This window comes from Leptonychotes weddellii, chromosome X (assembly GCF_054177405.1).
Source record: "Leptonychotes weddellii isolate Sample4059 chromosome X, ASM5417740v2, whole genome shotgun sequence".
NCBI classification, from domain to species: domain Eukaryota; kingdom Metazoa; phylum Chordata; class Mammalia; order Carnivora; family Phocidae; genus Leptonychotes; species Leptonychotes weddellii.
The window spans coordinates 67,731,814-67,736,781 of record NC_138385.1 but is presented as its reverse complement, the minus strand read 5'-3'; positions in this window follow the sequence as shown (position 1 = coordinate 67,736,781).

Here is a 4,968-nt window from a genome sequence, read left to right as displayed (position 1 = left end):
CTTTCTCAGGAAACAAGAAAGGTCTCAAATACACAACCTAACCCTACACCTAAAAGAGCTGGAGAAAGAACAGCAAATAAAGCCTAAACCCAGCAGGAGAAGAGAAATAAGAAAGATCAGAGCAGAAATCAATGAAATAGAAACCAAAAGAACAGTAGAACAGATCAATGAAACTAGGAGCTGGTTCTTTGAAAGAATTCATAAGATTGATAAACCCCTAGCCAGACTTATCAAAAAGAGAAAGGACCCAAATTAATAAAATCATGAATGAAAGAGGAGAGATCACAACCAACACCAAAGAAATACAATTATAAGAACATATTATGAGCAACTATATGCCAGCAAATTAGACAATCTGGAAGAAATGGATGCATTCCTAGAGATGTATAAACTGCCAAAACTGAACGAGGAAGAAATAGAAACCCTGAACAGACCCATAACCACTATGGAAATTGAAGCAGTAATAAAACTCTCCCAACAAACAAGACCAGGGCCAGATGGCTTCCCAGGGGAATTCTACCAAACATTTAAAGAAGAATTAATACCTATTCTTCTGAAACTGTTCCCAAAAATAGAAATGGAAGGAAAACTTCCAAACTCATTTTATGAGGCCAGAATTACCTTGATCCCAAAACCAGACAAACAACCCATCAAAAAAGAGAACTGCAGGGGGGAGGAGCAAGGTGGTGGAGGAGTAGGAGACCTAAATTTCGTCTGGTCCCAGGAATTCAGCTAGAAAGGGATCAAACCATTCTGAACACCTACGAACTCAATAGGAGATAGGAGAAAAGAATACCAGCAACTCTGAACAGAAAAGCGACCACTTTCTGGAAGGTAGGACATGTGGAGAAGTGAATCCGAGGCAATATTCGGGAAGATAAATGGTGGGGGAGGGGGCCTCTGTCAGCTGCTACCAGCAAGCGATAGAGCAGCAGAGCACAAAATTGGAACTTTTAGAAGTCGACTCCGCTGAGGGATGTTGCTCCAGTGGCTAAGCGAGGGGTGGAACCCTCACTGGGACAGTGTGGTCTCAGAACCCTCAGGGTCACAGAAAGACCGGGGGTGCCTGAGTGCAGCAGAGCTCCCAGGTATCAGAGCGGGGAAGCCGGCAGCAGAGATGGAGCCGAGGAGTGGGCTCTCAGCTCAGGGTTGCCATAAAACGTAATCCGTGGCACAGTCAGGCCACCTCTCTTCCAGCAGGGACCCAACAAGCGGCAGATCCAGGGAGACTCCCCTTCCTCCCCCAGAAGGAGCAGTGCGGGAGTGCATCGCAGGGATCTGCTGGGTTTGGAGACTCCACACGCAAGGAAAGCAAGGGCAAAGATGAACTATTGGGACTTCATCAAGATAAAAAGCTTTTGCACAGCAAAGGACACAGTCAACAAAACCAAAAGACAACCGACAGAATGGGAGAAGATATTTGCAAATGACATGTCAGATAAAGGGCTAGTATCCAAAATCTATAAAGAACTTATCAAACTCAACACCCAAAGAACAAATGATCCAATCAAGAAATGGGCATAAAACATGAACAGACATTTTCCCAAAGAAGATATCCAAATGGCCAACAGACACATGAAAAAGTGCTCAACGTCACTCAGCATCAGGGAAATCCCAATCAAAACCTCAGTGAGATACCACCTCACACCAGTCAGAATGCCTAAAATTAACAAGTCAGGAAATGACAGATGTTGGCAGGGATGCAGAGACAGGGGAACCCTCCTACACTGTTGGTGGGAATGCAAGCTGGTGCAGCCACTCTGGAAAACAGTATGGAGGTTCCTCAAAAAGTTGAAAATAAAGCTACCCTATGACCCAGCAATTGCACTACTGGGTATTTACCCCAAAGATACAAATGTAGGGATCCTAAGGGGTACATGCACCCCGACGTTTATAGCAGCAATGTCCACAATAGCCAAACTGTGGAAAGAGCCAAGATGCCCATCGACAGATGAATGGATAAAGAAAATATGGTATATACAATGGAATATTATGCAGCCATCAAAAGGAATGAAATCTTGCCATTTGGAACGATGTGGATGGAACTGGAGTGTTTTATGCTGAGCAAAATAAGTCAATCAGAGAAAGACATGTACCATATGATCTCACTGGTACGAAGGAATTTTTTATCTCAGGAAACAAACTGAGGGTTGCTGGAGTGGTAGGGGGTGGGAGGGATGGGGTGGCTGGGTGATAGACACTGGGGAGGGTATGTTCTATGGTGAGCGCTGTGAACTGTGTGAGACTGTTGAATCACAGACCTGTACCTCTGAAACAAATAATACATTATATATTAAAAAAAGAAGAAGAAGAAGAGGATAACAGGAAGGGGAAAGTGAAGGGGAGGAAATCGGAGGGGGAGATGAACCATGAGAGACTAAGGACTCTGAGAAACAAACTGAGGGTTCTAGAGGGGAGGGGGGTGGGGGATGGGTTAGCCTGGTGATGGGTATTAAAGAGGGCACGTACTGAATGGAGCACTGGGTGCTATACGCAAACAATGAATCATGGAACACTACATCAAAAACTAATGATGTAATATATGGTGATTAATATAACATAATAAAATAAAAAAAAGGAGAACTACAAACCAATATCCCTGATGAACATGAAGGCAAAAATTCTCACCAAAATACTACCCAATAGGATCCAACAGTGCATTAAAAGGATTATTCACCACGACCAAGTGGGATTTATTCCTGGTCTGCAAGGCTGGTTCAACACCCACAAATCAATGTGGTACAATATATTAATAAAAGAAAGAACAAGAACCATACGATACTCTCAGTAGATGCAGAAAAAGCATTTGACAAAGTACAGCATCCTTTCTTGATTAACACTCTTCACAGTGTAGGGATAGAGGGTACACACCTAAATATCACAAAAGGCATCTATGAAAAACCCACAGCGAATATCATTCTCTAAAGTGAGGAACACGGCAGGGATGTCCACTATCACCACTGCTGTTCAACATAGTACTAGAAGTCCTAGCCACAGCAATCAGACAACAAAAAGAAATAAAAGTCATCCGAATTGGCAAAGAAGAAGTGAAACTCTCACTTTTTGCAGACGATATGTTACTTTAGGTGGAATACCCAAAAGACTCCAACCCAAAACTCCTAGAACTCATACAGGAATTCAGTAAAGTGGCAGGATATAAAATCAATACACAGAAATCAGTCGCATTTTTATACACCAACAACAAGACAGAAGAAAGAGAAATTAAGGAGTCAATCCCATTTACAACTGCACCCAAAACCACAAGATACCTAGGAATAAATCTAACCAAAGAGGCAAAGAATCTGTACTCAGAAAACTATAGAATACTCATGAAAGAAATTGAGGAAGACACAAAGAAATGGAAAAACATTCCATGCTCATGGATTGGAAGAAAAAAATATTGTGAAAATGTCTGTTACCTAGAGCAATCTACACATTTAATGCAATCCCTATCAAAATACCATCAACTTTTTTCAAAGAAATGGAACAAATAAACCTAAAATTTATATGGAACCAGAAAAGACCCCGAATAGCCAGAGGAATGTTGAAAAAGAAAAGAAAAGCCGGTGGCATCACAATTCCGGACTTCAAGCTCTATTACAAAGCTGTCATCATCAAGACAGTATGGTACTGGCACAAAAACAGACACATAGATCAATGGAATAGAATAGAGAACCTGGAAATGGACCCTCAACTCTATGGTCAACTAATCTTTGACAAAGCAGTAAAAAATGTCCAGTGGAAAAAAGACAGTCTCCTCCACAAATGATGTTGGGAAAACTGAACAGCCACATGCAGAAGAATGAAGCTGGACCGTTTCCTTACACCACACACAAAAATAGACTCCAAATGGTTGAAAGACCTAAATGTGAGACAGGAGTCCATCAAAATCCTAAAGGAGAACACAGGCAGCAACCTCTTCGACCTCAGCTGCAGCAACTTCTTCCTAGAAACATCACCAAAGGCAAGGAAAGCAAGGGCAGAAATGAACTATTGGGACTTCATCAAGATAAAAAGCTTTTGCACAGCAAAGGACACAATCAACAAAACCAAAAGATAATCAACAGAAGGGGAGAAGATATTTGCAAATGACATATCAGATAAAGGGCTAGTATCCAAAACCTATACAGAACTTATCAAATGCAACACCCAAAGAAAAAATAATCCAATCAAGAAATGGGCAGAAGACATGAACAGACATTTTTGCAAAGAAGACTTCCAATTGACCAACAGACACATGAAAAAGTGCTCAACATCACTGGGCATCAGGGAAATCCAAATCAAAACCTCAATGAGATACCACCTCACACCAGTCAGAATGGCTAAAGTTAACAAGTCAGGAAGTGACAGATGTTGGCAAGGATGTGGAAGAAGGGGAACCCTCCTACACTGTTGGTGGGAATGCAAGCTGGTGCAGCCACTCTGGAAAACAGTATGGAGGTTCCTCAGAAAGTTGAAAATAGAGCTACCCTACGACCCAGCAATTACACTACTGGGTATTTACCCCAAAAATACAAACGTAGTGATCTCAAGCGGCACCTTCACCCCAATGTTTATAGCAGCAATGTCCACAACAGTCAAACTATGGAAAGGGCCTAGCTGTCCATCAACAGATGAATGGATGAAGATGATGTGTATATATCTACAATGGAATATTATGCAGCCACCAAAAAATGATATCTTGCCATTTGAAATGATGTGGTTGCAACTAGAGGGTATTATGCTAAGCGAAATAAGTCAATCAAAGAAAGACAAGTATCATATGATCTCACTGATATGAGGAATTTGAGAAACAAGACAGAGGATCATAGGGGAAGGGAGCAAGAAAATGAAACAAGATGAAACCAGAGAGGGAGACAAACCATAAGAGACTCTTAATCTTAGGAATCAAACTGAGGTTTGCTGGAGTGGAGGGAGTGGGAGGGATGGGGTGGCTGGGTAATGGACATTGGGGAGGGTATGTGCTAT